This window comes from Thunnus albacares, chromosome 11 (genome assembly GCF_914725855.1).
Source record: "Thunnus albacares chromosome 11, fThuAlb1.1, whole genome shotgun sequence".
Taxonomy (NCBI): domain Eukaryota; kingdom Metazoa; phylum Chordata; class Actinopteri; order Scombriformes; family Scombridae; genus Thunnus; species Thunnus albacares.
Window position 1 is genome coordinate 21746352 of NC_058116.1, and position 21933 is coordinate 21768284.

Consider the following 21933-nt stretch of genomic DNA (forward strand, 5'->3'; position numbering starts at 1 on the left):
TTTCACAGCAGGCAGTGCCCTCCCATACTCAGTCTCACATGTCTTTGCGGCACATTGTTGTTATGAGGAATGCATTATTTAGTACAACAATTTCTGGTTAGTCTGTTGATCCGAGACTCCATTTCCTATTTCGGATTTGTGTATTCAAATGTGACAGTTGTGAAAGAGCTGCCTTAATTCTCTGCTAGGTCTGAGTAAGCTATACGATTCAGAGACAAAGAGAGTCTCATCCTCATAATGTAGACTGTTCAATGAGTCGCATGGTAGAAAATCCCTTGGAGCTCATTCACCTGTATCTTTCTAACAAGGTCTCTTCTACTAACAGTGACAGGATGATGCTATTTTCCTGATATTAATTGTTTAGTTCCTACGTTCTTAGTGGTCCTGCACTGAACAGTGACAGCTGATGACAAAAATATTCACAGTAAAAATGTAGTTTGCTCTCCTTCAGTTACAACTTCCTATTTTGTGTTATATACAGTAGGCCTTAAAGCTGCCATAGATCACTGTCTCAACATGGCTATTAATGCCTTTAGAAAATTTTAGCTTTATATCATATCTTGGTAAAAAAAAAAAAAAAAAAAAAAAAAGTTCCTACTTTTTTAACCACATAAAGCTGTGGTTAAAAAAGCCTCAAAGCTGTTTGGAGTGTTCAAGGGTTGGAAATTAGATAGGGTTTTGCTAATTTCTTGTTTAAAAAACATTTTTTTTCATACAAGTAGTGACAATGGAAAGAAATTAAAGCATTCACACACTTAATTCAATTGCAATTATCCAGTCTATTGTCTAATAGGGGTGTGCCCGAATACAAATACGTTATTCAGCAAAGCACAAATAGTGGTTTTGTTTATGAATATTTGTTTCATACAAATATTTGAAAAATTATTTGTTTTCAGGAAGAAAAAAAAAACATGTCAAATACCAGTGCACAGGTTGGTTACATCGCTATCTCAGTCTCTCTCCTCTGCTGCGCTGTTACGTCTGTCAGCAGGCCTCAACATCCACCTGCTACATGATGCACATATCCTAATTTGGACATCACTTTGGACATCAAGTTGGAGTTGGGGGTGTTCCCCAGAGATAAAGCTGAGCTACTGACACTAGCAAGGTGCTCCCAAGGGACTCTCCACAACCTGTTGTTCCCCTTCTCCTTTCCACAAAGTTAGGTTATAAAAAATAGGCAAAAATTGAAAAGTGCAAAGCAAGAATCGCCTTTGACATTCTTCTCTAGACATTACATGCTGTGCTGTCTCTGTGTTATGGGTGTATAAATAGGTAGAGGTCTGTCTGCAACGAAGTGATGAGTAAAGTTTTAACTCAGTAGTCAGTGCAGTCGTCTATGATCTGAGAGACTCCAGTTCAAGACCTGGTGTGCAGACCTCTTTCGTAAGGTAGTTTATTCATGAACGCTTATTGTAACACTTAAATTTTCTAAAATTAAAAGCGTAATAAAAATGAAAACAGGATTTTTAAGCCTCTTTCCACTTTTATTTGAATACAAATACAAATACAAATACAAATACAAATAATTTTGCTGCCTCCAGAAATACAGATATAAATACAAATACTGGGCCCTCTGCACATCCCTATTGTCTAAGCATTTTGTCAAACAGCAGCTCTGACAAAACTCTGCTCTGCGTGTTTGCAGTCAGGATAGGTGTCTGGATGCTTGATATATTTTCATTTACACTCTTATTTGCAGCTAGCACCTTGCCTTCTGGTACTCTGCAGTAGCTCTGGGAAATGTGTTTAAGGAAAAGGAAGTACAGACAAGTACAATTTAGTTTGCTCAGGATTCACTGTCTACATCTAAAAGACTGAGTAATAGTCCCTTCCATTTATTCCATAACTATATTTTCCTCGGGTGACAAACAGACAACACTTATAAGATATCAAAGTGTAATTTCTACATCTGTCTACCCTCTGAACGAGTTCTGCTGAGCATTCAAAAGAAGTTGCTCATTAACTACCCCTAGAAAATGGTACATGCTCTATATGATGCTATACTACATCCTTAGCAGCAGTAAAACTGCCAGCAGAAAGTGGAGAGTTATTTCCAGCTCTAATAGGATCGGGGCACTTTTATCTGGAGTTTTTATCAGTTGATTAACTAATGCATTGTTCCTCGTCGAGATGTAGAGAGTTGTTTCCGTCACCCTAGGCCGAATAGGTCAAGTCAAGGTGAGATCCAATCAGGCCAACAAGCACTGTCCCAGGCTGGCGGGTCCTGGTGTAATTACACTCTCCAAGACTCCTGGTGAAGTTACAGATAAGGTGTGGGCATTGTTAGGGGACTTGGGGAAACCTTGTCTACGCAAACATATTGTTTCACATTTTTCATGTTAATTGCATTGTCAGGATTTGGTGTTGCTTTGCATCATAAGCACAAAGTTTCAAGGTGACTTCTTCCGTTCAAAGTTGATGGTGTAAAAAGCCTTGTGTGATATGTGTGTCATATGTGTTGATTATTTCAAAAAAAATCCTTGTATTTTCAAGCACTTGTGGAGAATAGCTTACCAGTCTGGTCTGCAGTTCATTGTCTTGTCCCTATTTTAGATCTTTGTGTTGTGTTCTCAGTGAAGGTACGCATGCTGTTTGACCTGCATGTCTTTACGCACAGCACATTTCTTAAAATATAAACTGCAGATGAAGCCCTCATATCATTACTGCTGTGGTATGAGGAACTGTCATTCTGTTCAATCATCTAAAATGGACTTAACATCCTATACGCCGTTGTAGATGACATTTATTGAATAGGATCTAACCACACACAGGCTCAGCCTTAAATGCATAGAGTTATATTTGTTTGAAGCATTCTATGTAGGATTGGAACATTTCTGACAGTAATATTATAGGTTTAAAAGAAGACACTGTAGCAGACAGCCTATTTAGAAGATGAGACCATACACTCCCACTGAAATTATTCTAAAAACAAAATTGAAAAGAATCTCTGCAGTGCTTCAACATAAATTTTGAGTATCCATTTGCCACTAATCTGATTTTTTGTTGCACGTGAAATCGAATTACCCATATGGTGAATCTCAGCAATATTTCCATCTAGCTCTTGCATACTGTGAGAGCCTCATGGTGTCCAGGTCATGGTTCTTGCTCCTCTGTCTCAAGGCCCAGTGCAGCAGGGTAAATTTGTATCCCCTTGTGCATAGGTGTGTCTGATTGGTGGATCAAGTTTTGTGTCCCCCTGTCTGGGACTCTCATTGAATTACCACCATGTGGGCCCAGCAGCTGTTCCTTCTGCTCTCAGCAGGTCGCTGTCGTTAATTGAAGCGTAATGGGCTCAACAGCAGGGAAGGTCAGACAGAGCGCTCTGCTGATGCACAGCCCCTGTCAGAACCTATACACAACCCACCTAGAAACTTTCAACTCCTCTCTGGGGTTAGACTGATATCAAGCTGATTGAGGTTTTACATGTCAGTCAAACCTTTCTCTTTCCACAAAGGTTGCACTATATTGTCAGGTTTAATTGCCTTTTTGTAAATCAGGTTTATTTAAAAGCATGTACAATTCATAAGAATGTGCCTCATGTCTTAATTACCACAGCATACCAACATTTTGTGTGTATTGGTATGCAGTTCTGCTGGTATGTCTCACTGTGTTGACACTGACAGATCCCACTTCCAACTTGGCACTGGTTGTTGTGGATACTTCTCTTTATGTGGTAGCTCTATAGTACCAGCCACTCAGAATTGCTACCCTCAGACTGATCCCAGTTTCCAGTCACTGGGAGTCCCCCCTGTCCTCCTGGGCGTATCTACTTTCCATTGTAAACATGCCTATTTATTCCATTGCAGGGTGTCACCATGAGATGGCGCATCCTTAACAAAACTAAGTACGGATCCAAAACTGACTGGACCTGACTTAAACACTGAATAGACTGACTACAACCAAAGACTGAGGAAAATTTGAACTGGACTTTGTTATACCATAAGAGCATTGCTTTAGAGTAGCTAAGGACACATCTATATGTTTTATTAAGAGGTTGAATAGACACCAGTCCAATATTCATTTAACTACCCGGTGGTCATTAGGCATTGTAGGGTTTACATAACCAAGAATCCGCAGCAGTCTCGCCATAATCAGTATCAATCATTAATGTATTGCAAATCTATATGAAATACAATTGTATGTTGTGTTTGCAAGTGAATGTTGTGTTTTATATGCAGGAAAGAGTATTTTCAAGTTAATATTAGGTACTTGTGGTCAAAGTAGAGATCTGAGGACCTGCTCAGCTTTTTGGATGGAGAACCAATACTGTGCAGAGGCAGGAGCCAGGCACACATGCTGCAAGGGGAGGAGAGGAGCAAGACTCACACCTTCTCTCTCTCTCTCTCTTTTTCTCTCTCTCTCCACCATCCATCCCACCCCACAGACACACACCAGCACACGCTCACATACATGCACACACACACTCATGCAAAAGCATGCATACACAATTGTTAATGCTTTTATGTTAATCTTTTTTGCCAAATATAATGACCTCTGTTGTATCTTTGTTTAATTGAAGGAAGTTCTGTGACATCGAGTTATTCTCACACACACAGGCACTCATTCCTGTGACCCAATGATAGATATATCATATCATATAGTTATGATAAAATTGAGGTTACAGATATATATTTTTGAACATGTAACCAATTATTTCTTTAAAATGCCCACCTTATTGAAGACAGAAACTAGCTGGCATGACTTTTGATAGATATTTAAGCAGTTGTAAGAGGTTTGGTAACAGGACTGAAAAAATGCAACCATCTTCCATTAAGAAACCTTGCAAAAAAATACATAAAATGGCCTGAGATTGACCATTACACATTTTGAATAGTTAAAAGGTGTGTTATTAGATACATTGCTGAAAAATATGAAGAATGAAATTTAATTTTGAAAAGTTACAATATGCAAATAGCATCAATTCAGCGGAATGGCCCATATTATGCAGATTTGGTGTACATTAATTTCCTTACGTACATTCAGTGGGGGGTGTACAGATGACCTCTTGGCTGGGACCCCATTTGGTGGACTCCTATTCCCTGAGGATTGTCTCTTCTGAGCATAATAATGAATATGTATAAATAATACATATGAGTATTATATTACATTAATGAAGGTGTATGTACAGATGTCACAGCGCTAAGTAAATACTGCATATAGCACACTGCAATAACACAGAGGACCACTGCTACACAGTCCTTAAAGATGCATATCACTCTGTTCCCCTGGCAACTTTGGGCCACTCTGATCACTGCTTGGTTCATTTTATTCCAGCCTGCAGGCAGAAACTAAAATCTGCAAAGCCCGTTGTCAAAACAGCGAAGAAACGGACCAGTGACGCAAAGCAGGAAATGCAAGACTGTTTTAACTGCACAGATTGGAGTGATTTTGAAGATGCAACTGGCAACCTGGATAAAATGACTGACACTGGGACATCTTACATCAGCTATTGTGAAGAAATGTGTGTGCCATCCAAGACCTACTGCACATACAAGAATATGTACCAAGATATATGAAGAGGATGTGAGCTAGCTCTAATGCAACAATTTCCAATGGGAAATAATTGCACATGAGCGTAAATTGTTGGAGATATAAGGTTGAGTGGATCATTTTAACCTTACATGAAGTCACAATGTAATTGTTTGCCGTCATTTAGTGGTCTGAGACGATGAATAGCAGTTTCTAAACCACTTCTCAGGAGAGGAAACAAGGTCAAGGCCTTGGGTGGGCTAAGAAATACCAGCATTTTACAGTGGATGAAATTCCCATGCTATGATATAGAATCACACAACAAATTCTAAATATGTACAAAACAGGCCACTTTGTGGAATGATCTGGCTAGAATCTGAGGATGAAATGAGGCTATATATAGGCTATAGACTGTAAACAGTAAATGTTCTCATTGTATTACAGGAGTATGATGAACAATGAAAAAGTGAACATGGTCCAATAGAATTAAATTACGTAAAAAGCATTAAACACTAAAGTCTAATGAAGAGCATGTGTTATCAGATCAAGTGAGATATACTTGAATGATTGTTACCCAATCAGTGGGCTACATGTCTGATATAGTGTTTGTGACTGTTCCCCTAGCAACTTCGATTGTGGCCACCTCAGGCCCTCATCATAGTGCTGTTTAGGATCATTAAACATTAGGTGATTTATAGTATCTCACTGGTAATCAACAATGTTATTCGATTTCATTTTTTATTAGATGTTGCTACTACATATAGTTAGAGGTCTGTGTTGCACTGCCAGATTGTTCAAATCAGGTCAAACCAAACTTAAACCTACCTAATGAGCCTCAAACTGCACACAACAAAACTGTCTGACCTCGGGTCCTGTAGAGGAACTAGTGCTGGTACTCAATGCTGCATATACAGTATGTATGTGTTTCCACATATTACTTTCTTCTTCTACAGACTCGTAAACATGTAAAAATATGGGTATATATCTGAATCAGGAGTTCGTCTGTGTTTCCTTGCTCCCCATGCTGGGACTTTTAGCTCTGAAGTCAGCTCCAGCAATAGCATATCCATTCATCTTGGTGCTCACACCTGAAAGCACCATGCATTATCCTCTAAGCTCCACTTAGTTTGAGGATTCAAAAAGATATCATGGCTTATTGGCATGAGATCAGGGAGTCAGTTTTATGAGTCAGAAAATCCCGTTGTTATTAAACATGATACAGCTATTGGGGCACTGAAGGGGGTCAACACCAGGAAAGCAGCTGGTCCAGGTGGCATCTTCGGGTGGGTTCTCAAGTCCTGTGCTGGCATCCTGACTCCAGTATTCACAACCATCTTCAACCTCTCTCTGACTCAGTCCTTGGTCCCCACATGCTTCAAGCAGTCTGCTATTGTCCCTATGCCAAAGACTGCTTCCACTGCCTGCCTGAATGACTACCGCCCAGTTGCTCTCACCTCAGTAGCCATGAAGTGTTTTGAGAAGTAAGTAAAGGACTACACTCCTCTCTACCAAGCACCTTAGATCCCTGCAATTTGCCTACCAAACCAATCCAATCTCCCAGCTACTGCACATCACACTCTCCCACCTTGACAACAGGGGAGGGGACTATGTTAGATTGCTGTTCATAGACTTTAGTTCAGTGTTCAACAGTATTGTCCCATCCAAGCTGGCCAGTAAACTGACTAACCTGGGTCTAAATGGCCCTGTGTGCACCTGGATTTTCTGACCACTTGACCTCAGGTGGCCAGGGTGGGCGGATACACCTCCGACCCTCTCATCCTCAACACTGGCATCCCCCATGTTGCGTGCTGAGCCCCCTGCTGTACTCCTTATACACACATGACTACGAGGCCAAATCTCCAACAACACCATCATGAAGTTTGCTGACGACACAGTCATAGTGGGCCAGATCTCGAATGATGATGAGGCAGCCTATCTGGAGGAAGTGGCAGGCCTGTTGCAGTGGTGCCAGGCCAACCACCTCTCCCTGAATGTCTGTAAAACCAAGGAGCTGATTATGGATTATGTCAGGAAATGTCAGAGGTCTTACACCCCACTGCAAATCAGCAGGACTCCAGTGGAGAGGGTGAGCAGCTTTAAGTATTAACTATTACAGAGGACTTAACATGGACTACACATATTGACACTGTGACAGCAAAGGCAAGACAGCGCCTGTATCACCTCAGATAGCTGAGGAAATTCAAGGTCTCACAGAAAGTCCTGCTACCCCCTCTATTCTGCTGCAGTGCAGAGCATCCTGACAAGGAGCCTAACCGCCTGGTATGGGAACAGCTCCTCTCAGGACAGGATGGCCCTGTAGGGAATTGTGCGATTGGCTGAGTGCACCATGGGTACCGCAACCCCCTCCCTGCAGACAGGACACAACAGGAGGTGCATAAGCAGAGCTAAGAGGACTCCACCACCCCAGTAATGGACTGTTTGTGTGGCTGCGATCAGGCAAACGCCTGCGCAGCCACAAATCACACAATGAGAGACTGAGGAAGAGTTTCTTTCCACAGACTACCACAGCTATGAACAATGAACAATAAACTCTTGAAGGACAATATACTCAAGGACATTCACCTATGGACTGCATATTATACTACATGTTGCACTACTGTCTTTTACATACTGTTGCCACCTTATCTGCAATCTTTATAACCATGTTTACAATTTGGTATATTTTGCTTATTTTGTATTTTGCTTATTTTGTACATATTGCTTACAACTGGTATTTAAATACTTACATAATAATGTTTAAATTCTTATTTTGTACATTTTGCTTACAACAGCTATTTGAATACTGTTGTCTCTTTATCAACATCTTGTTTTTTATTGTTTTATTGTTGGCCCTTCCATTCACAGATATAGGTATAGATTTTGTAAATATTAGCTTAGCTTTTATAGGTTTGTGTACTTGCATTGTGCACTGCCTAGTAGTTTGATGCAACAACATTTCACTATACATACTTGTATGCATATGTTAGAAATCAAATCTCTTTAATCTTGAATCTATTGCAGGCATTGTTTGACTAGCTGTAACTGATTCATTCTTGTCTCGCTGGCATTAGAAGTCTCTGTACCACAATGAGTTGCTTTCATGAAAGAGCCTTTGAATTCTGGGGTGTACTGTAAAACAGGAGCTGTGAAAGATTTATGGTGTGGTGGGGTGCCCTGGTCAGAGTCGAATGTGAGATGTAGTTTCTGTATGTATGTATAGATTCAAGTCCTAGCTCATGCTGTGTTGCTACATCTGGAGCTGTAATTTCCATGTCTTAGGAGTAGGAGTATTTTCAGTTTCAATGTGATTCCAAGAAGTGATTCTGACATGCTCAGTTACGGCCCAGTTTACAAATGTATGTTAACAGGGGTAACCTGTAAGTTGTCTTTTGCCACTGACCTTTTGGCTCTCTTCGTCAAAGAACAAAGAGTTGTATCTTTAAGACTGACATAAGTCATTTTGAAAACCTTTTCCTTTTACTGAGACTAAAAGTCAGGTTAAAGGGGGTCTATTATGCATATTTTCAGAACTATATTTTTAATCTAGGGCTCTACTGGAATATCTTTGCATGATTTACAGATCAAAAAACTCTTTAGTTATCTTATACTGACCTTTTATGCAGTCCCTCGGTTCAGCCTCCCAAGAAGCCCACTCTGTTCTCATTGGCCAGCTCTCAGAAGCTGCCCCTCGGCAGACGTCTGCTGGCTCCAGAGGCTACATAAACAAAACATGAAACAAACTAGTAGTAGGATTTCACTACTTTTTCTCATTCTTTACTTGAAATGCCAACTTCCTAATATTTCCCCTTTAAGGTAAAAACACTTACTTTTACATGGATCTACATTACAGTATCAGCTCAGCAGATATATATCTGAACAATTGTAGTATGATAGGATTTTTGTTTGTGTGTGACTAAAATTCCACTACATATATTTGAAGATGTTTACAAGGTTGTCTCTTGTGAATAAACTTTAATACTGAAAGCAATAGTGAGGAATAGTCATCCAGTCGTCCTCCTTTGTGTTTAAAACAGACAATCAAAGTAGCTTCTATAAATACTGCACAGATTAGACATTTCAGTTTTATTATATGTCAAACATGTCTATTCTGTTTTTCCTTTGGATATAATCAGTAATTACATCTGCACAGATCCATGGGAGAAAACTTGTCCAAATGAAGTATGCATCCTCTTGCTTGTCTTAGAGATGTGATCCAATAACACATCACAGTGGCAAATGTGTGTCTTTTGTAGAAGAATGTGTAGACTGTTATTCTTTGGCAAGAAATCCATCTAATTTAAAAAATGATGTGGCTTAGTGATGCAGAATGTCTTATATTAAGGTTAAGCTGTTACTAATACATAATCAATTATTAAAGTCTGTGTATGGCTTAATGAATGCAACCAGGCTATACAATTTTCCACCGCTATAGCATCTTAATAACTTATTAAATCAATACTGACATACTCATTTAGTGAAATGAATAATTAAAGGTCATTTTAAAGTTGCAAATTCTAATCAGGATTCAGTCGCTTATATAAAAACATTTTGAATATTTACATTCTTCCAGCATGGTATCTAAACTTGGCCCCATTGATACTCTATTTTTGCATGTTTTCCACTCACAGAATGCTTGATTTTCTGGCGTATTCTCTGACTCAGCAGTGCAGCAGACTAACCGGTTAAGAAAGAAAACCTTTCTTTGTGTGTCTTATTCACTTTGCACAAATCTCTACAGCAAATAAAGAGGAAATACAATAGGTGCTATTTTTGTGACATGAAGTACACACCGAGAAAAAACAGAATTGGCGTGCCCTTTCCTAAATCCTACTCTCTATCAGGTGGAGTGAAGTCGCTCTTTATTTTCCCTGACAGGGATATGGTTTTAACTGCCACACTGGCAAAACATTAAAGCATACATTACAGAAAACATTAGCTCAAGTATACAATATCTTTCAACCATGCTATTATATTGCATGGTCAAAGGAGAAAAGTTTTTGTGCTCTATTCTTATTATAGTTAAAAGGAGATTTTCCAATTTCTCCATTTAGCTGTCATAAATACACTGACACTAATGACATCCCAGGCACATAATTTGTGTTAAAGTACACCATGTTGCATAAAACTAGGCCACAAGCAGAGGAACTCAAAGTAAGAAAACTGACCTTTTTGAAATCTGTTGTTGTTAGCACTCCTTTCATTACATGATCTGTAGATTTGTGCATTTTTAAAGTATCATGAACACAATATAGGTGATGTAACCAGATATTTTATGTGTGCAACCATGTTTTTATTCATGAATACTGCTGTAAAAGGATAAAAAAAAAAGCTGGTTATTCCATGAATGTGACTGGAAAGCTTCAAGTTCAGCAGCAATATACCATCCCACTGTGTTGTGCCACTAAGTGGGATTGTTTAAATTGATTTTAATGGATTTTGACTGTAAAGTCAGTGTAAGAAAATCACTCTCTTAATCACCCAAATCACAATACCATGTTTTAGGAGTCCTAATAAAGTGTCAAATAAAGAGAACTGGAAGATCTCATCTTTTCGTTTCCACCCTTGAAAAACAAACAGGTGCTGTCTCTTTGTAATGTATAAATGTCTCAGCAAGCTGCCAAGTTAACATTTTTATTCAACATCATTTTCTTTAAGCTATATCTTAAGCTATCATTTCTTTGTGTCAAACCACTTTACTATTGAATGACAGGAACAAATTCTCCATTACCCAGTTTAAAACACAAAAGAAAAGTCTGACAGCTGCCTGTCAAACCCTCCTACTTCACACATTGTGACTGGTGTAAGAATGAATACAGACAGCAGAAACCACTTCGGAGCTCTGCTCCAAAATGTATTTTCTATATAATATTTTTTGTCATCAATCTTTCTGAAAAACTGAGACATGGCATTGGAATATTCTGTTCATGTTTTGAGCTAAAAGGGTATTCTGTATACTACTTATTTCAGGATAGGCACAATGGTGCTGTCTTTGTGCTTGCTATAAATTGTATCTTCAGCTTATAATGGCATAGTAGCTTGTGAATATTTTACTCAAAGAGTGTCCTTTCCTGTTAGAGTTTTCATCAGTTTATTGTGCAGTATGAACCACATCCCATATTTTGGAAATGCCTTAAATGCCATCCAGAATGAGGAGTTTAGTTAAGAGGAGCAAAGCACATATTGTATTATCCATTGCCTGCTAGAATCTGAATCCATCAAAAGATTGTCAAGAGACAATGTTGAACATTTTAGATGTTTTTAACTTAAATTTACAAAAGATTACAATAATTATGATGAATAGTGATGGTATAATTGAGATGATAAACGTGGATTTTACTGTACCACTCACAGTCATCTTTGTCTAAGGGAGAGGAAGCCTGGTTGGACTCAGAACAAGCATTATGTTGAACACAGTATACTAGAATACAGATGGGGTCCCCAACCTTTTTTGTGCAGCAGACCATTTCTTGACAGTGTTGCAGAGGACTGGCTAGCCAATCTTTATTATTGTTTTTATGGCATGAAAAGTTTTGATAGGAAAATAGGCAGCACAGACGGACACACAGTATACATTATAGTGCACTGCAAAATAGAACAGGATTAGTACAAATGAAGTTCAAACTTCCACATTGGCTTTAGCACTGAAACTTTTACAGCACTCAGCAAGATAGAACAGACAGACAAGGATTTATAAAAATATGAACACAAACTGTACCCATCGCAAAAAATCTCATTTTGACATCATAAAAAAGATAAAGAAAACAAGTGAGTTTGAAGGTGCTTTTAAAAAATTACCTCTCTGAGACTTTGTAGAAGGCTGATCCAAAGTCCTGAAGCAAAAACAGCAAAAGCATGATCACAGTCACAACCACCTTATGTGCCTGCAGATGAGACTCAGCCATAGCAAATGCTAAATGTTAAGTGTTGGTATGGAACACTAGAACCAATCATGTATTAGGGATAAGTGGTCAATTTTAATTTATATGTTGCCATCATTCGAGAGCACAACCCGCTTCTGTCAGCTATTATGATTCCATTATAATAATAACCAAGTTTATTTGTATCGTACTTATCAAAACCAACATTACAAAGTGCTTTACACAAAACAAATGATAAAACAAAAGATAAAGGCAGTAGCATGGTGTGACTTCTCCACTAGTAGAGGCTACGGTCCTGGGTAACTCTGTGTATTTTGGCTGTGAGCATGCGCCACACAATGTAGCAGGGAGCCAGCTGCTGGTGGCTAGTGGCTAGGCTAGCGGTTTCTAAAAGTTTAAAAAAGTATCTTTTAGTGTCCACTTAGTAACTGCTTTCACATTACAGTTATCAACACAATACCACAATGATCCGTGTATGTTTTGCCTGCCTTCCAGGGGGGTAAATTTTTATCTAATAAGGAAGCAGCAACTGGGTGGAAAATGTGTGTGGTGTGTGTGTGGTGTCAACTAATTAGGGGCATGTTTCTGTAATTTATGTGAGAGTAACTACTGAAATATATATACACACACAACACAACAATAAGAAAAACATTTTTTCATTAAAATATGTATTTCACAATTGGATTTGCAGGGGGGCCGGTGCCCCAGTGGCCTTCATGGACCACATGCCCCTGGATAAAAGGGTAAACAACAAAGCAGAAAACAATAAAACAGACAAGACAAGATAAAAATTTAAAACAAACATGAATATAAAGTAATAAAATATCAAGTATATGAAATATGAAATAACCGTTAAAAATGAGTTTTTAGAAGCGATTTAAAAGATGGTTAATTGGCGAGACTGAGCTCCTGAGCTGGGATGCTCTGACAGCAAAGGTTGTGTTAGTCCCCCCCCCACCGCCACAACTCACAAAATACAAAACTAAAAAACTGCGATTTGACAAATATGGTGAAAACCACTGAAAGACTGTGCCACATATAACAACCCACTGCTTAAGTCTGTTTATCAGTGACAGGGCCTTTATGTTCTTTTTTCGTTTATATTCTTTCATATTTTATCATTTTATTATATTTTATTAATTGTAAGCTTTTTATTGTCTTTTTTAATTAAAGTAAAGCACTCTGAAACTTGTTTTGAAAAGTGCTATATAAATAAGATATTACCATAATTATAATTAATTAATTAACAGGATTCCATGATCTACTGTATCTGCATTCATTAAAATATCATTGGAGACTCTGAGAAGGGTGGTTTGATATTTATGAAAGCCTGATTGAAAACATCTGACAGGGTTTCCAGAAGCTGTAATAAAGCTTTCTTTTCTATGATTTAGACAAAAAAAGGAAGTTTGCAAACCAGTCTTTAATTATTGTTGATGGAGGAGAAAAGGCCAGGGTGGCTGGACGCAGGCAGTCTGGAAGCGGTTGGGAAGGCAGCTGTTGGAAAGAGAACCCAAACTTTTGATAAAAATTTGGAGAGTATGATGTCAGCTGTACTGGAGGTGGGTTTCAATTTCAATGAAATGTCCCTTAGACTGCTGAATGAAATTGGGGTGAAATGGCTGAGGGTAGAACAATCAGGGCAGGAAATATCTGAGAAGAAAATGGAAGTGGAAATCTTGGACCTAATACCCTTTTGTCAGTCAAAAACGATAAGACGCTAGGGCACTGTTGACTAGAGGAATTAAAATAGTTAAAATGTGGTGGGTTTATTTAATTTATATTTTTTAATTTAGTGCAGGATAAGTGATTAACACAAACTGAGTGCAAGATAAATTATTAACATAAAAACACATATGACATGGGGCAGTTCATACGGGAGAAATAACAGAACCAGACACTAGCCCAAACAAAACAACAACACAAACTAAATAATAAAAGATTAAAATAAATAAATAAAAATTTGGCTTAATACTAAATACACGTGGTGTATGTGTGTGTGTGTTAGTGTGGGTAGGTGTTGTGTGTGTTTGTGTGTAAGGATATAGAGGGAAGAGAGCAGAAGGGACAAAAGAGAAGAAAGAGAAAAAGGAAAGAAAAAAAGAAAGAAAGCTGCAGTGCTGTTTGGGGGCATCCAGGGACAAAGAGGTGCCAGGATGAAACCAGGATGGGTCAGGACAGATTTTTTTTTTCCTCCTTTTTTTTCTACTCCTATCCAGTGACTTCTTTTTATAATTTGTTTGCTTGTCTGTCCATAGTACTCCCCTTTCTCTCCTCCTCCCACTCCCTTGCTCTTATTTCTCTCTTTGGCTTTAGGTCGCTCCCAGACCCATAGGAGGTTGCTGGCCTGTTGCAGGTCAGATACCCTCTAGAACAGAGCAGATCCAACCAACTATAGATAGATCTGAAGGGCATATTTCTATTTGAAGGGGGGTTAAACGAGAAATAGTCCCCCAGACACCAAGCTGTCCAAACCAGCCACCTGGGCACCAGTATGAGATGGTCCCATAATGCAGAGCCATCTTTTGGTTTTGGGAAATGGGAAAGCTTGACAGAAGATAGATATAAATAAATAAATAAACAATAACAATTATGATAATAATGTATAGGCATCAACATCCTCCTCATTCTCATCCTCTAATAGTATGCAACATATGTAATATTATAATAACAATAACAATCATCATTATCAAAATGATCATCATAGTAAACATCTTCCTCATTAACATCATCCTCACATCAGAAATCATAATTGAAAAAAAATATATAATGAGTTACCAGATGATGTTCTGAATCAGAGGGTGCGATGCAAAAATAAAGTAAAACAAGATTAAATACTGATTAATTGAACAAAATGATTACCAAGGGAACGCAGAATTGGGAGGGGGAGAGTCTCAGTTAAAACAAACAGATAAAAACCAAACTAAGCAAAAAAACACATTCAGTACATGGCAGGTAGGTATGTGTAGATACGTTTATTATAAAAAGAGGTGATGAGTGAAACCAGCGCGGAAATTAAGAATTTAGGATAAAGATGAATGGATTCCAGATTATGTCAAAATCAGCGGTTTGTTTTTAATGGAGACAGATCATTTTTCCATTGATATGTATTTGATTAGTAGATTTTTCCAGAGTGTAATATTGATTATGTTCCATGATTTCCAGTTCATGACGATAGTTTTCTTGGCAATGATTAGAGCTATGGGGCGTATTCTACTGGATGTGTTGGTGGGTTTAAAAGGTGATCAGCAATATTAAAATTATGTCAGGGACCATGTTTGCAGTAATCATATTCGAAAAATATTTAGCTCTTATAGCAATAATATTAATGTTTGTATAGGACATTCCAACTCAGAGTGCTTTACGTGCAAATAACAAAGTCAGAGCACCAGGACAAAGCCAAAGATATCAACAGATCAGATAAGAAGTGAAAGAAACAACAATAAAAGGCCAATAAAACCGGGATAAAACAATAAAAGGTCGTTAAAAACAGAGGATGCGTTACATTAAAGAAGGGAGCTGATAAAATGCCAGTTTGTACAAATATGTTTTTAGCTGTTTTTTAAAACTAGCTACTGAGTTGGCCTCTCTGATATGTCTCAATAGAGATTTCCATAATTGTGTGACACAGCTGAAAAAGCAGCATCCCCAATTTTGTTATGGGTCCAATTTCCAAGCTCTAAAAGACCAGCAGCAGATGACCTAAGGGCACATGGGGACAGTAACATATCAAGCCGTACGCAATGTAGGCTGGTCCTGACCCATTAAGAGCTTCAAAAACAAGTAAAAGCACTTTAAAATCAATTATAAAAGAAACTGTGAGCCAGTAAAGAGGATAAGACTGGAGTAATATGCTCTCTCTTCCTTGTCTTGGCCAAAATACATTTCTGATAAGCTGCTACTTTATGAACCACCCAGACCTCTCAGATCGTCTGGGACAGGTCTGCCTTTTGTTCTCAGAGCCAAAACTGAACATGGAGTAGCAGCGTTCAGTTTTTAATGCTCCACATATCTGGAACAAACTCCCAGAAAACTGCAATTCTGCTGCAACTCTCAGTCTTTTTAAATCAAGGCTGAAGACTTTTCTGTTTCCCGCTGCCTTTTTTTATGAAACTAAATTTGAAGCTTTTGATTAATATCTTACACTTATTCTCCTCTTTTATCTGTCTTATACTATCTAAGCGTATTTAAATTTCCAATTAAAACTTTTTAATTGTATTTAAATGTCTTTTTATATTGTCCTGTGTTCCATTTACATTCTGTCTTCTGTCAGCAGAGGACACATCATACTATTTGAAGTATGCTCTCAGAGACTAATGTAAAATTTTCTACCAGTAATGTAGGAGTGAAACCAGTCAATCACCTTATCAAACGGAACAACCCAGTTTTCGAGACGATGTCGAAGAATTTTATGTTATGTGTCCAATGCTGAACTCGAATCTAAAAGAACCAGAACTGACACCATGTTTTTATCTGTGCTGAGTCTTATATCACTCACTATGGTTGGCTAGACATTAAACTACTTTTCAAGAATTTTGCTGATGAATGGTAGATTGGATATGGGTCTGTAGTTATTCAGGACTCTGGGGTCTATGTTCATTCTCTTCAATAGTGGCTTTACAACAGCTGTTTTGAAGGCATCGGGAAAAACTCCCATCTCCAGAGATATATTAATAATATGCATAGCGGAGTTAGTGGTGTTATCAAGGACGCATTTAAAAAAGGGCCGTAGGGATAGGGTCCAGTTGGGAGGTGGAAGATTTACCACCAGTTACAATCTTAGAAAATTCAGAGACATAACTGTTTGAGAACTTTCGGATGTCCTCCGTGAGCCAAGGTAAAGTCTGCTTATTATTTTTTAATCTGGTGTTTATAGGAGCCACGGTATCTAGGGTAGAGAAAATTACATTTATTTACTAGTGTATCAATATCAGATGAATTCATTTCACTGACACCGGCAGAGAAAATAGAGGAAAATGTTTCCCATCAAAAATGCGAGAGTTTCTAATCAGCAGTGACAGCCTGGAGAATGATGTCAACGATAATACAAGAGTGATCTGATACAAAGAGATCAATTAAGTTGACGAAAGTAACGCTCAGACCATATGTAAATATTAAATCAAGTGTGTGGCCATGGTTAAGTGTTGGGCTCAGAATATGTTGTTTCAAGTGAAATGAATTAGTGATACATAGATTTTCAAAGGCAGCTGAGTTGGAACAATCGTCAACATGAATATTGAAAGCTCCAACCATAATAACCCTGCCATAGGACAGCATCACCTTCTCAAATTGTTGTTTATCCTTTTAAAGCCTGCAATTAGTGTCGGCATTTCCTATCAAACGCTCACATACTTGGGGAAGAGCTAAATTGCTGCTGCCAAAACATCGCCTGTCTACTCGAAACTAGAGTAGAGTAGGCACTTATTATCTGTCATGTTACACCCTACATAAACAGCCATGGTGTGAGTAACAAATTGCATTCTATCATCTTCATTTCCTGCTCATCAGCCTTGTGTAGCGTCAACACTTGTGAGTGACATCAGTTATCTTTTTGGCAAGCACTGCTTTATTTGCAATGCACATGGCTGCCTGTCAGATCAGGGTCAGACATTATTTGTAAATAATACATTTATTTCTTCGCTGAGTACCTGACAGATATTGTTTACTACATCACCACAATTCATTCAGCTCGGCTGTTCAAAGATTCTGCCCTATAATTAGGCCAGGCTTGCTGTCCGTTGGTGGATGCATACAAACAGGACACATGGGCCTGCGCAGAATTTATTCTTAAATTTTATTCTTAAAATAGACATATGCTTTTCATGATTTTCTGTTATTTTCATACTGTTATGATGTTGGATGGTCAAAGTTCCAATACTTGAGGTGAACATATGTAAAAATGTTCCCTGAAAGTCAAAAGTCAGGGCTTCAGCCTGCTCTGAAAGCTATGTTTGCAATGTTACTTATACTACAGCTTACAGCAGCACTTAAATCTCTCCGTCTGTGACTGCTGGCAGCTACAAAACCAACAGAAATCCTCTTCACATTTTGTCCAGTAGCTCTTTAACTCTCCGGCTATCGGTTCCTGCAGTTATCAGCCAGTAAAATCTTGTTTCAAAACTTTTAATCGCGGTGTAACCAGAGCTCCACTGTTACTTAACCTGTCCGCTGTGGAGCGGAGCTATAGAGCTGCGGTCCGCTGCTGCTGCAGTCTGCGGTTACACCGCAATTTATTGTTTTGAAACAAGATTCTACCAGCTGATAACTGCAGGAACAGACAGCCAGATAGTTAAAGAGCTATGAAATGTGAGGAGGATTTCTGTTGTTTTTGTGGCTGCCAGCAGCTCTTCCTCATGCGGACAGTCACAGACAGAGAGATTTCCTCCAGCAGGTCTGTGCTGTTGTTAGCTGCTGTTAGCTCCTGAAGCTAAAACCGTCTCGATGGGCATATATACAAAAAAGTTCATTAACATTCTCCCATTTATATTGGGCTCAAATTTCATGACATAGAGAACTACCAAATAGCCGACTCTACGTTAGCATTGGCTCTTTTCAGGGCTGATTTTAAACAGCAAATGACAGGTTGAACCATTTTCAACCAATTTTTATAAATTTGGTGTCGATGTCAATATTAACATAAGCATTGATGTGTTTCATCACAGTGCAGTCATATAATTTAGTTTACAGCTCAAAAAACACATTTAAATGTGCAGTACCTCTTTAAGGTTTAATCTCTGGAACACCCATAAATCAATACAGGAAGTCACCCGTTTGAGTGCCTTTCCTCTACATGGAACCATAATTTCCAATAACAAGTGCTGGACAAGCCTCCTCTTGTCTTCTCTCCTCTCCATCCATGGCTGCACTCTGATAATCCAGACGGCAACAGACTCAGCATCTGGTCTCTCAGGCAGCCTTTCTCCATTGTCCTGAGCCCTTATCTCTTGGCACAATACTGGTGCTTCCTTAACGTACAAAGTGCTAACTTGTTTCCCCTCAGCCCCCCAAAATATGAACTTTTAGCTCAGTAGAGCTAAAACTCTACCAATTTCATAGAGAAGACTTCAAAAGTTTCTATGCGTGTGTGTTTGCCTATGCTTATTAGTGCATGTCTTTGTTTTGTTTCATGGTTCATGGTTAAGTGGAACTTGAGTTTGATAGCAGGCAAAAATCTGAGTATTTGTGGATGCCCATGAGCAGGTGCTGAAAATGTTTGATTGTTTTTTGATAAACCAAAGAAATGAGCTGTTGTGAATGTCGGTATATAGCAGACCTCTGAAAAAGTGCATCCTGATGTATGCCACCCTCTTTCTAAATCCACCCCACAGTTTGGATTGATAATGTCACACACACAGACATACACAAACACACACACACACACGTCTTTCAGCACATTAACAAACAGTAGTTCATTGCATAGCAATTGGCTCATTGTTTCAAATATGTAGATAGCACAGTATGAGATAGAAACATAGCTGTGCGTGTCTGGGTTATTAGTGCTGCTGGCAGTGTTGATGGGTTTGGAAAGGTCACTGAACAAAGTGAACACAATGTTCTGACATTTAGAACTGAGAGAATGGGAAAGATAATCATAATGTTTTTGATGACTCAAAATATGAAAAAGGTGACTTTATGCATGAACTAAAACCTTGTCTTAGAATCTTCAAAGTAATATTTGAATATTAAGTCCTAAGCTAAGTTTCCTAGTCCCAATTTATTTAGCATTTAGCAGTTCATGAATGTCAGTGCCATTCCGTGTGCTGGTTGATCTGTTATGGCCTTGTTGACAGACGTTCTGTTTTTTTTTTTTTTTTTTATTCAATCTTTGTGACAACTCGACTGTGCCTTGATCTAAAAATATGCAATTCTTCTTTAAAGACTAAAATTTACACATTTATTATGCAAAGCTTGCTTTGATGTGGCACATGGGTATTAAGTCATACAGTGGTTTTATTTTACATATGTTATTGTCAGACTGCAGCACATATTGGGCAGCGAATAGGTCAGTATATTGTAGTCTGATCTATTCATAAAAATTAAGAGTTGTTGTTGGTATTGTGTTGAGATTTACACAGAAACAAGCTACTAAGGTTGGCAGACTTCCAACATTTAAATTGATACAGAGTCTTGTGTCAGACTACAATACCACAGTTTCCTCTCTATTTCCCCTCTTCTTTCTCCAAGACACTGGAACATTTTGACATTTTTTACACAACCCTAGATTACCACTTTGAAAAGGGAACAGACTTCCAATCATCACCACTTATCACAAGAACCAGGTTTTTAATTTCACCCATGGTTCCCCTCTCCTCCACTTTTTTCCCCTGTGTATAATTGACTTTTTGCAGGTTTCAGCCATCTTCGGACATCTTCTGCAGGCTAGGCAGGTATCAACCCCTCCTCTACTCCGCCCACACACACACACACACACACACACACACACACACACACACACACACACACACACACACACACACACAGACACACAGATACGGATAAATACACACAACTCTCAGTACATTAACAGTTATTTTCCAGAGGGATACTCGTGGCTTCAGGGTTCAGGTGTCTCTGCAACTGCTGACCCATGTTATCAGCCTGCCTCAGCAACCAGGCCTCCTCAAAATTAATCCTGACGCCGTCACGCCACCCCCTTGCTCACACTGATGGCTCTCTCTCTGGGCAACAATCCCCTCCGGATCCTCAGTACTCGGGACTCAGACACGCTCACCTGCATATCCCAGTCCCACAAGACGCTCCTATCAATCGAAAAAGGGAGCCAGAGTGACCAGGATTATAGCCAGTGCTGCGTTAATTATAAGCTTTTTTTAATGAAGGGAAGGTAGGGGCTGGGAGGCCAGGTGGAACAACCACGCCTAACAAATCCGATTATTCAGGAATGGTTTGTTTCTCTTTCAAGCTCTGTATCTCTCTCATTCTGTCTTTTGTGGAATAATTTCTCAGCTTCGCTTCACAAAGCAGACACATTTGTTTTTGGTCTCTGTTTCTGCTCCAAATCCTTTTTGCTCTATTTTGCACATGCTGTCGCAGCATCTCAAGGGGGTGTATTTAGTTTATTTTCACTGAGAATGAACTACCTGAAACATAACCAATTAGCATTCTGGGTAAGGAAGATGAGAGTTGTCCTTTCACCTAAAGCAACATTAGCTGCTTCCACTTTTTTCCTGGGAGACTTGTCTTATTCTTATCTAGCATGTTCACACCAATAAACATAAAAAAGCTAAGAATTTTGCAGCTTTTGTTCTGCTATTATTCTGTGCTAATTTGACATTCTCTGAGATCCCTTTTCATCTATTTGATGAAATATTTATGGTGTGAAAAAATATTGAGTGAGAATTATCTGGTTAACACCACACTGCTCTGCAGCTTTGTTTTAGGCATTGCATCAATTAGCCTCAATTGACTCCAAAGGCCATTGATTTGCTTCGAATGGGGAAACTTGAATGAATAAATGGTGCATGAATATTTAGCTATAAAATTAAACACCTTTAACATGCCTAAAGCAGCTTTGATGCATGATGGCCTTCTTTGTTAAACATAATGTTAACATTTAGGCACATAC